The sequence below is a fragment of the Macaca thibetana genome, chromosome 7 (assembly GCF_024542745.1).
Source record: "Macaca thibetana thibetana isolate TM-01 chromosome 7, ASM2454274v1, whole genome shotgun sequence".
In the NCBI taxonomy this organism is placed as follows: domain Eukaryota; kingdom Metazoa; phylum Chordata; class Mammalia; order Primates; family Cercopithecidae; genus Macaca; species Macaca thibetana.
Window position 1 is genome coordinate 103082800 of NC_065584.1, and position 12602 is coordinate 103095401.

The following is a 12602-nucleotide window of genomic DNA, read 5'->3' on the forward strand; positions in this document are numbered from 1 at the left end:
AACACAGCAAAAAATAACTCAGCTGGGTCATTGGCCTTTGAGTTTGCTTTTGTTTTTCTTTAAAATACCACAACTTATGCTGCCCAGGAAGCAGATCAGACAAACTTGAAATGGTCATGGAATTTTCTTCTATTCATGTGTTTGTTCATTTTTGTTTTCATTCATAATTGGTTTGTTGAATGAGAAGTTCACTTTGGAGAGAAAAAGAAGATGCTGAATCTATAACATTACTTCTGGAGCTTACCAAATAGTAAGAGAACCACACTTAGGACAGTGTATAAAAAGTTGTACTTTCTATAGTAAACCAGAATTAACATTTCTTATGAATAGAAACTGTACTAGGTGTTTTAATGTTAAAGTATTCAATCTTCTCTAAATCCTTATGATGTAAGTATAACAGATAAGAAAACTGAGAGTTAGAGAGGTTAAATAAATTTCCAAAGATCATAGTGCCAGGTAGTGACAGAATCAGGTTCTAAAGCAGTCTATAGGCTGAATGTTTGTGTTATTTTTGCTCTGCCATGAGCTGCCAGGCATGTAGTGAGGTGATTTTGTAGGCAGATATTAACATATATACATATGTATATGTATGATACAAAGAGGGTAGATCTAGGAAAGGAGTAATAGAAATTGTGTTTGAGTAGATCAGAGAGGTGCACTTTTCACATAAAAGACCTAAATATGCATTGGAAATAGGAAGGCACATGGCATGTTTGTAGAACCATATGTAGTTACGTTTGCCAGGAAAGGGATTGTGTGGGAAAATAATGGGACAAGACGAATAAGAGAAAATGTACAGCTAAATAAGAGGAAGAATTGGATACTAAGCTGAAGATAGCAGACTGTGGGTGCTGTGGCTGTTGAGTGCTGATAGATGGCCATCTGTCACAATTTCATGCAAGGTTACAGTTCTTTCACTCAAGACCCAATAGACTTCACTTAGACATTTTCCCATGTACCCGCAGAGAACTGCTTCAGATTGCTGACATTGTTCCAATTTCTTATGGACTGATGTTAGCAGCAGCGTAAGCTGTTTGCCATCCCCTTTCAGTCATAATAAGCATTAACATTGGGAAGAAAACCCAAATAGTCTTGAAATTGTCCCATAATCCCACCCTTCTAGGGAACCGGAACCAGGGACAACCCATACGTACTGAGTGTCACTGGGGACATTGCAATCAACTTTCCTGTTCCCAGCAAAGGATCTACCTGATGGCCAACCTCTTTTGTTAGACATCCCTCATTCCCATCCCCACCACCTACACACCACCTTGTTACCTCTTTGCAAATTCTTCTCCAGTTGATTCCTTCCAACAGTACCTCTCAGCACCAGTTCTACTCCAAGCCCCTTTCACTTCTCCAACTACCTCATAACAGCATTCACCCCAATGTTGACTGATTAACCCTCATGCCATGTATTTCCTTAGTTTAGTCAGTTTAGTTCATTTTATTTCTTCAGTGTTGTTATCTGCAGGGAATTGTTTTGAAAGCCAAAGGATTAAAGACAAATCACATGATGTCTTCTCCATGCTGACCACAACATTCATCCAATAATATTTTATTTATATAATATATAATTGAGAATATATGGGCAAGACTTTAATGGGAATACAAAGAAGAGATGTCACTGAAGGCAACAACCTTATGGCTCCAAGTGGAAGGGAAAAGGGAGAGGTAATTGTATGAGCATGTATTGATTGTAACCTCACGGGTACCTGTGAGCAGCCTGAAATTGCCTTGATTTAGTGTGTATGAACACCTTAGGTCTTTCTCATGTTAGGTGGTTGATTTCTTGTTGTCCAGATGTGTCCTGCACCCTGTTAGAGATCTACTTTAAGTCTTTTTATTAAAAAATGATTCAACTGTGAACAAAGTGCTGTGCTAGGTACTGGAAGAACAGTGGTATTATACAAGACATCAATCATGCAATTAAGAGGGCACTGCTATAGTTAAATAGCATAAGGAAAATTGAGATACAATATGATACATACAATGAAGATAAAGAAAAGGACAATGAAATCTGGTATAAACCTTAGTCTAGAATGGGTTTAGGGCAGGATTTGAGAAAGACTACCTAGACGTTCTGTTATTTGAGTTAGACATTAAAGGATGTATGGGAGTTTATCAGGAGTAATAGTGGAAGATGGAAAAGGGAGAAGGCGGTGGAAAATATTCAAGGCAGAAGGAATAGCATGTATGAAGTCATAGAAGAAAGGAAGAGCAAGGCTTATAGGGAATGGTGAGAATGCCAGTATGACTGAATGTAGGTATAAGAAGGAATGGGATAAAATGAAACACTACCCTCTCTTAAACTTCCTCCCAACTTGTTGACTGTACTTCTCTGTCTCTGCAGGCTCAGACTCCACTGCCTGGTCATTAGAGGTTAAGGCCCTCAAGATTTGGTCCTCTCCTTGCTTTTGTTCCACTCTGTGTCCTCTTCCTGGGCAACTTCATCCATGCCTAGTTTCAATTACACAGTCAAATGAGTTTTTATTTCTGGTTCAGAGTCTGACCTCTAGCTCACACCTTCAGACACATATATGCCATGTAGGATCTCCAAGGCACCACATTTGGCTCAAAACAGAACCCGTAATTTTTACTTTCTTAACTTGGTTCCTCTTTCAGTGATCAGCACTGCCATCCATCCAGTTATACAAGTTGGACATTATCCTGAACATTGGCATTATCCCTAACATCCTTCTCCAACTCACACATCCAGTTCACCACAAGTAATGTTGATTTTACTTAAGTATCTCTGAAATCCATCCACTTTGATCCACTTCTGTCAAGTACACAGCAGTTAAAGCTACAATTTCTTGCCTAGACTATTGCTATTGCAATAACTCTAACTTGTCCTCACATTTCTACTTTTAATCTCACTTTAATTTAAACTCTACAGTTTAGAACCAGGGAATCTCTTAGGAAGCTGAGCAATATGGTGAACTAGAGATCATAAAAATACCTCCCGGTATAGAAAAAAATATACTGGATAAAACTGCATGGCTGATCTGGCAGGGAAAAATGTAATAAGATAATTTCTTAGAAATAAGACATTAAATAAAAGTACAAATCTGCAGGATCTGGCTCCAGCCAAGACAGTTTATAATCTGGATCTTAATGGGTCATGTATACCAAAGAACAAAAGCAAAAAACAATGCTTGACCCAACACAGGACAGGAGTTAGAAATAGACACACCTGGAATAAAATGGAGACTTCCAAAGAGTGACATCCTCAAATAAAATGGGGAAAAAAATATTTTCTGCTGAAGGAGACAGTGGGGATACATACAAGGTTTTTCCTTTTTTTTTCTCTAATATTTTCCCTTATCCTTTCGTTATGCACCATTACATTCAAAGTTTTGAAATAACTACTCCTAGCATGGGGAAAAAAGTATCCTTTAAGAATGACTAAAAAAAGGATGATCATTTGTAAGTATTTATTCTAGACTTGAGACATGAAAAACAAAGCCTAAGAAAACCGGGAAAAAAAATGGTAGATAGAAGACAGGACTACCATGTAGTTTATACAGACAGAACATCAGCTGGAGACTCACTTTTGCTCCTAGAACCACCACAGGAACATACTAGGAAAACTGAAATAATTCAAAACCCTTTGAAGGAAGCAGGTTGCTGTTGCAAATGCTGCAAGAGAGCTGAAAAACTCCTCAGACAAAAGATATAATCTCTTGGGAGCTCTATGGCCCTGCCCATCACCTAAGAAACCCGAATACTTATCGTGGCCATCATAGGGCAAGATTATATACCCCTTGAAGCACCACCTTGAAAGATTATATACAGTTCCAAAGCACCGTTATATCCTCTTTTGAAAGCACCACCTCCTGGCTGGAGGCCAACAAACTCAAGTCATTACGGCAACTCAGAACAAACCTGCTCCAAAAAAGAAAACAACAGCTACTTCCACTGCCTGCAACACCCTGGGCTAACGAGGAGTCCTGAGTTCCATGTGACAACTTCATAGCTAGCATAACCAGTAATGTCTCCACTTTTATTCAAGATTTTAGTAATTTGAGTCTTGTTTATTTTTTCTTGTTCAGTCTACTTAAAGGTTTGCCACTTTGGTTGATATCTTCATAGAAACAACTTCTAGTTTTGTTTATAGTGTTTTCCAAATCTTTTATTCCCTTGTTGGTCTTCTCTCTAGTTGTTCTATCCATTATAGAGAGTGGGGTATTGCTGTTCTAACCCTTATTTTTGAATTATTTCTTCTTACAATTCTTACAGTTTTATTTCATGAATTTTGGAGCTTTTTTGTTAGGATGAATATATATATATATATGCTTATCATTGTTATAGATTCTTAATTAGCCTTTTAAATATTTTGTCTTCTTTGATAACTTTATTAAAGATTTTGTTTTCATCCTTTTCGTTTAAAATCTTCATATATTTAAATCAAATTGTGTCTCTCATAAATGACATATAGTTGGATGTTTATTTTATCCATTCTGCCAGTTTCTGTTATTAATGGAATGTTTAATACATTCATATTTAATGCAGTTGCTGATAAAATAGGATTTATATCTACCACTTTGCTATTCATTTTTTTATATGTCTTAATTTTTTGTTCCTGTATCCCTCTATTGGTGTGTTCTTTTGAGTTAAATAGATAATTTATAGTGAATCATTTTTCCTTCTAGGTATTTTATACGGAACCATTTTTCCATGTCATTTCTTATATTATATTTTGAGCCATTTTCTTAGTAGTTGTGGTGAAGGTTACCATCAGCATCTTAACTTAAAACATTTTAATTTTGATTAATATCAACTTAATTTCAATAGCATACAAAAACTTTGCTTTTATCTAGCTCCATTCCCTCCATTCTTTGTGCTGTTAGCATCATACAAATTCTTTCTTTATACATGTGTGGCCATGAATATAGATGTATAATAATTGCATTATGTAGTTTACTTTTAAATCAGATAGAAAAAATAAGCATAATAAAATATATTCTTTTATATATAAACTTATATAGTTACCTCTATCAGTTGTCTGTATTTTTTATGTTAATTCTAGTTACTAGACTTGAGACATGAAAAACAAAGCCTAACAAAACCGGAAAAAAAAAATGGTAGATTGAAGACATTTTAGTCTATTGGACTATTTTATTTTAGTCTAATGGACTCCTTTTAGTATTTCTTATAGGGCAGGATTACTAGCAACAATTTCTCTCCGTTTGTGGTTTTCTAGAAATGTCTTACTTTCTCCTTCCTTTTTTGAAGGTTAGTTTTGGTGGATGTAGAATTCTTGGCTGACAGTCTTTTTCTTTCATCACTTCGAGTATGTAATTCTACTGTCTTCTGTTCTCTATGGCCTCTTATGAGATGTCAGCTATTAATCTTATTGATAATTAAGTGTATGTGAGCAGTCACTTTTATCTTGCTGCTTTCAAAATTTTCTCTTTGTCTTTGGCCTTTAACAATTTAAATATTATGTGTCTACTTATACATTTCTTTGAGTTTATCCTACTTGGAATTTGTTGAGTTTCTTGGATTTGCAGTATAATGCTTTTAATCAATTTTGGGAAGTTCTTGGCCATTATTTCTTCAAATACTTTTCTCCTTTCTGTCTCTCCTGTATTTCTGGGATTCCTATTATGCATAAGTTGCTATGGTTGATAGCATCTTTCAATCTCTGAGGTTCTGTTCATTTTTCTTCTTCTTTATTTCTCAGCCTATATAATCTCAATTAATCTATTTTCAAGTTTGCTGGTTCTTTCTTCCACCTGCTCAAATATGTTAAATCCTTCTCCAAGTTTATTTTATTTGGGTTTTTGTACTTTTTGACTCCAGAATTTTGATTTCCTTCTTTTCAAAATTTCTCCCTTTAAATATTCTCCATTTCATGAAACATTTACCTGCTTTCATTTTGTTCTCTAAACATGGTCTCTTTTAGTTGTTTGAACATATTTAAGTAACTCTTTTGCAGTCTTTGTCCAGTAAGTTCAATGACAAGACTTCCTTACAGATAACTTCTATTGATTTCCTTTGTCCGATGTATGGGCCTTACATCTTAATGTTTTTTCATATCTCATATTTTTTTATTGTTAAAACTGGACATTTTAAATAATATGTGGCAACTCTGGAAATCGGTTTCTCTCTCCTCCCTAGGTTTGTTGTTGTTGCTGATTGTTATTGTCTTATGACGCTTCTTGACTGACAGCTTCTTTAGCTTCAAACTTGGTATGTGTGAGACAAAAAGAAACTCCAGGACACTCATCTCCCTGTGATTTTTGCATTTCTTGGGTCCTAGTCAGTCTGCCTTCTTTTCTCCAACTTTCATAGTTTTTTAAAATCCTTGTCTTGTATATACATTGCAATGTTTTGGTGATGTTTTGCAGACAGAATATGAAAAAAATATATATCCATTCTATTTTCCTACAAGTAGAAGTCTCCTTGTCTCTTTTTATAAACAATTATCTGAGACATTGTTTTACATTTTCTGAGTGGTTATTTGGTTTGTCTCTACCACTACATAGTAATCTCCATGAAGGCAAGTGTCTGGTCTGTTCACCATGTTTTCCCCAGTGCCCGGCACATAATAGGGCCTCAATACATATTTTTGGATCAATGAATATACACACCTGCTCTACAAATCTGAAGAAGGTGAAGTTGCAAGTTGATTGAAATTACATGTATTTTCTTATGTGATATTGTTGGAAGCAAAAATCTAAGGCTCAACCCAGGAATTCTCCATATGTGGAGTTTCTCTGTGGGTGTGCTTAGAACATATCAGTGGAGAGTGTTGTGTAGCTAGCAGTGAAGTCTGTGCTTCCTGTGGACACTTCCTTAGGCCAAACTCCCCCATGAGGGCAACTATCTGACAAGGTGATAGCACAGGACTATCCAGGATACACAATAGTATAAGGACTACTGTATCACTTCAGCATGACATAGCAAAATGTCAAACCTCAGGGAGTATCTAAATAATGATTGGGTAGGAAAATACTTGCAATATTCAAAGAAGAAAATCAAACTTTTCCCATATGATTCTGAGAGGATACCCCACAATGTTTGTCAGGATTTCAAGGGTAGAGATAGTAGCAAACTACTGTTTAAAGCTCCATGAACAAATGTCCCCTATAATTGTACAATAATGACTAGTTATGTTGGTCATAATTCTCTTTTTTCTCTCCCTTTCTCCCTTTCAAAATAGGACATCAGATATAGAAATGTGAAAGTAACATACATAGGGTCTAAAGTTGAGATATGGCTAATATGTACATGTGTATATATTTAATTTATGTATATTTAATTTATGCACAGGAGAGAGTGATAGTACTCTCCTTTGTGTAATCAGGCAGTGCTTTGATTCACCAGGCACCCAAAGTGTGACAGGCATAGGAGTCATCTGAGGTTAAGAGACAGAGGCCCAGAAGAAGGCTGTGTGGTCTCTGTTCTCAGGAAGGTGAAGAGCTAGCATGTACTTGGCTTAATGGGAAAATCATTATAAACTCCAACAATATGCTGCCCTTTTGATGAGAAAGGATAAACACAGTACTAAGAAAATTGGACTTTCTGGATGAACAGTTCTGATTTTGCTAAATACTAGTTGTGACCTCTCAACTTCTCTACCTATAGTGTTTATCCCTGCATTGGAGATAATAATAGTTGTTGCTTCCTTGAGATGGTCTGAGGATTATTGCGTATAAGGCTGTCAGTTCAGTAAGTAGGTAAAGAATAAAGAAGAGGAGAGGAGAGTTGTTATTGCTGTGGTGGAATATTTGCTTAATAGAATTTTCAGTAACAGTAAATGATTATACTGATCATGCACACTTTCATGCTCCTGTGGTCTTGCGACACATGCTAGCAAGATGGCTGTGGATGTGGACGGAGGCCTAGCTACAGAACGTAGGCCACACAAACTGGACTATATGTGGTCTGAACCAGTGATCTGAGCTTTTTAATTTTTTTTTTTTTTTTGACAGTCTTGCTCTGTTGCCCAGGCTGGAGTGAAGTGGCGTGATCTCCACTCACCACAACCTCTGCCTCCTGGGTTTAAGCGATTCTCCTGCCTCAGCCTCCCGAGTAGCTGGAATTACAGGCATGTGCCACCACGCTGGGCTAATTTTTTGTGTTTTTAGTAGAGATGGGGTTTCACCATGTTGGCCAGGTTGGTCTTGAACTCCTGACCTCGTGATCTGCCTGCCTCGGCCTCCCAAAATGCTGGAATTACAGGCGTCAGCCACCGTGCCCTGCGCAATCTGAGCTTATTCAGTAAGAGACTCTAGCCAATTACTCTGACTGGCCTCAAAGAAATGCACTTCATCATCTGCAATTTATATGCCCTAAAATTGTTATGCCCTAAAATCTAACAGTGAAAATTGTTAGATTTGGGTGTTAGAGGCTGCAGTCCCTAGAAACTAAATAACCATGTCCATGTTTAGAACATCTGGCAAAGCATCTGGCAGCTAGCTAGAACCAGGCAGGCAGAATAGAAATCCTTGAGAAATGTGACATAAGGTAGACTGCAGTGACTAAGCTCTCTCTCTCAGCATGTGTGGAATGGCTGCAATGAAAGAGATATCATGCATAAAGTCCACAGATAAGCTTTTATATTGCAGCTATGCCTGCCTTTCCCCTTTGAACTTTTGCACCAATTGTTAAAGAAGAAACTGTGGTGTTCTGTTATTTTCCATAGCCTTTTTTTTTTTTTTTGTCTTCATTCTCTAAGGGAAGCAAACAAACCAAACCAAAACAAAACAAAAAACACTGACCAGAAGGCCAAAAGCAACAGGACGTGGTTCCCTTTACAGAATTTGACATTGTTGATTGCCAAATTCCTTATGAAATATTTTTCTTCCTGGCCTAACAAGGACATTGTTCTTTCTGTTTTTCTTCAAACAAACACTTTAATCACTCCTTCTTTGTTTCCTTAACTGCATCCTCTTTTTCATCTTGCTCAGAAAATGTGCTGTTCCTTGGTCTTCTCTCTTCACACTCCTCTTTCTTAAAGGCATAAACTTTGACAGTCATCACCTATTTGTAACATATTTGAGTTCATGCACTCACATGATCATTCATTTATACGACACCCATTTGTTCTCAGTTCTTACAAGAAAGGCACTAAACAAGGTAGTGAAAGATGCTGCTCTCAAGAAAATGATAGTCCCAGAACTGATACTCAGTGTCCCTGCTAACCCTTAGTACAACCATACTGGTTATTTATCTGTTCTAATTGGTTGGTTTGTGTGCCATACTAGTTTTTAAATATTTTGATCATTATAGTTATACCTAGATGGGGTATATTGAAAATAGAAAATGCTTAAATCCAAAGTTGACATCTGTCCTGAACTTTAATATCCATTTTGCTGGCTTAAAATTTCCTATTGCTATCCCAGTTATGAACAACTATTTTTGACGAAATCCTGGTTTTCAAGGTTCAGGTCCCTTTCCTTTGAAAATTTGCATTCCAGAAGTAGGAGCTCAAAGAAAGTTAAAAAATGGGCTGGCTCCTTATTATGTAAATGAGAAAGTATCCCTCTTTGAGGGATTGTGACTTGCTTAGTCATGCAGTTGACCAGAACCCAGATCCTCCAACCCTAATTTAAGTGTGTCAGTAGTTTTAAAGATTTGGAGGAATTTTTCAATTTCCTCCCAGATGCCTTGGCTTGCATATGCAATAATAAAATTCTTTAGATAGGACATGGCTGTGCGTTATCAAGAATGTGTGAAGACAACGTGTGTGAACAAATCCTCTATAATGGCTGGGAGAATGGAATAATTCAATGTCATTCTTAGGCCAAACCTTGTGCTGCCACAAGTTTAATCGGCATGCATTTGGTGCCATTTTGTTTGCCCTTTTCACATGGCGCTTCAACGAGGCCCTAGCTATTTTCAGTTTACCTGCGTGGATTTCCCAGGGACAGTATTACTTCACACAATAGAAGTTTTTAGTATTCAGGCTTTTAGTGTTCATGTTCCAAATTGTTTCATATACATGTGTACATACATGCTTACTCCCCCATGGTTCCCACCCCACCCATTCAAGATACAAATGTCCTCTGCCAGATCTTGTCTTTTAATGTTTACTTAACAATTTATGGTCACTGTACTGATTAGAAACATAGCAGAGAACAGGAGGCAGGAAGACTGACAACAAAAAGGTGACAGCTGACAGTCTGATACTAAGGGAGAAGGCAAAAAAATCATAAAAACCATGTCAGTGAAGGACCATCCTCGGTAGTGACAAATCGCCCATCACATATCAATACTATATGACAGTAGAGGCCAATGTGGATATTAAACAATGCAAAATCTCAAAACCAATGGAAAACATCAGTTTTCTATATCTTTTGTTTTAAAATGCCCAGATATGGCTGGGTGGGGTGGCTCACACCTGTAATTCCAGCACTTTGGGAGGCCAAGGCGGGCAGATCACAAGGTCAGGAGATCGAGATCATCCTGGCTAACACGGTGAAACCCCGTTTCTACTAAAGAAAAATACAAAAAATTAGCTGGGCATGGTGGTGGGCATCTGTAGTCCCAGCTACTCAGGAGCCTGAGGCAGGAGACTGGCGTGAACGTGGGAGGTGGAACTTGCAGTGAGCCAAGATTGCACCACTGCACTCCAGCCTGGGTGACAGAGCGAGACTCTGTCTCAAAAAAGTGAAATAAAATGCCCAGATACATATCATACATTTTTAGGAAGGTTCTCACTAAAAATGATTAAAATTCCTTAATGGTGTTTTACAGAAATAATAGTGTAACAGTAATACTAATAATAGGAAGAAGAAGGAAGAGGAGAAATCTTCTTGTTTCTCTAAGATTACTAAAGTATTTTTTCCCCATTTATATTGTCTAATGTAATCCTCAAATGAATCTGATGAAATAGGTGTGACTTTAACCATTGTTGTTTGAACTAACAATTAAGGATGCAAAATATTAAAACAATAATATGAAGTAAAAATTCCTGAATCACACTTCAGCAGATTTCTAGCATGGATCATAGAAATCTTTCCTTCTGGGATGTCTCAAAACATGGTGTCCACATTTCTGGGTTTCTCAGATGACCATTTTGATGGATCCCACACCTCAGGTATCTAAGGCTGGTTGACTCTAAGAAAATCTGATATAAAATGTTCCTCTATTGGCCATTTCTACTTCCTGGTCAAACGGGAAGTCCTTCTATGTCTCCTGCTCTCAGTGTCTTCTGGAAACTTCCATGACACAATATTCTGACTTTGCATGGTTATGGAGTTCCTACCATTTGACTGTGACATTCAGACAATGGAGGGAGGGGGGGTCAATGTGGGTGGGGACAAAAGCAAATATTCCAGCACTTAATGCAAGAAACTGTCCCATTCTCCTTCCATGACCTCCATGTCACCACATCACCTGACATTTGCACCCCATGTCTCTACCCCTCATTGTACTTCTTGAGCTGTTGAGGGGTGGCATTTGTTTTCTAATGCATGAGGGGTCTTATTCGCCAGGCTGGTTGTCAGCTCTAACGTGTGCGGTCATCTGTCATTTCTATCAAACTCCTTAGATTTTTGCAAGTTAGACCTGTGAGTGGCCCCCACCCGTCAGTCCTCTAGATAGACTCGGATGGGTTTGAACCAGAAAGGGTCAAAGTTTCAGCTTTCCATATGGGGCACCTCTTATGAGCTGTGGCACATCTTCTAGAATCTACCTTGTTACAGTTACTTGATGGTGAACATTGCAAGTAGATTTCAACCAGCTCTGTGCAGGTCCTAGAAGATAGCACCTTCCCTTAAGCCAATAGTAAGTGCTTCTGCCTTTCAACCCCAGGCAGACTGTTCTGAGATCCTTGGAAACTCTAGCTCAACTAAGTATCAGTTTCCTGTGGTGATGGCCAACTGGATAATGCATTCATGCATGGGGTTTCTCTCCCTCTTTCACTCCCTTATTCCTCCTCCCTGGGATTATGTCCCAAATAAATGACCAGGCCTTCAAACCTTTACTGAAAGCTTGGCTGTGGATGGGTGGATTGGAGGAAAGAGGAGGAGTGGAGCCCCAACTAGGGCATTCCTGCTTCAGGTGAAAAATCTGTAGTAATAATGAAGAAAATAAGAGCCAATATTTAATGAGCACTTAACATGTACCAAACACAGTTGAGAACACTTTACATACTCTAACACATTTAGTGCAATGTGTGCATTTTACAAATGAGAAAAGTAAGTCTGTGTTTCAGTGACTTGTTCTGAGTACCACAGGGCAGAATTAGGGCATAAAGCTGGTTAGGGCATTTGAACCTAGATTCAGAGCTCTGATGACTGCATGAGACTCAGGGTAAGTCTTCAATTGTTTGGAAACCTTGGGGAGGCAGAGAGGTCAATTATTTTATTTTATTTTATTATCATTTTTTGAGACAGAGTCTTGCTCTGTCACCCAGGCTGGAGTGCAGTGACACAACCTTAGCTCACTGCAACCTCTGCCTCCTGGATTCAAATAATTCTCCTGCCTCAGCCTCCCAAGTAGCTGGGATTACAGGCATGCACCACCATGCCCGGCTAACTTTTATACTTTTAGTAGAGATGGGGTTTCACCATGATGGCCAGGCTGGTCTCAAACTCCTGACCTCAGGTGATCTACCCACCTTGGCCTCCCAAAGTGCTGGGATT

At 38.1% G+C, this 12602-nt stretch overlaps 1 protein-coding gene across 3 annotated transcripts in view; it reads right to left on the bottom strand.

The window, feature by feature from the left end:
* Window positions 1-12602, bottom strand: part of MRPS11 (mitochondrial ribosomal protein S11) — a 1182883-nt gene that overhangs the window by 849117 nt on the left and 321164 nt on the right. The window lies entirely within an intron of this gene.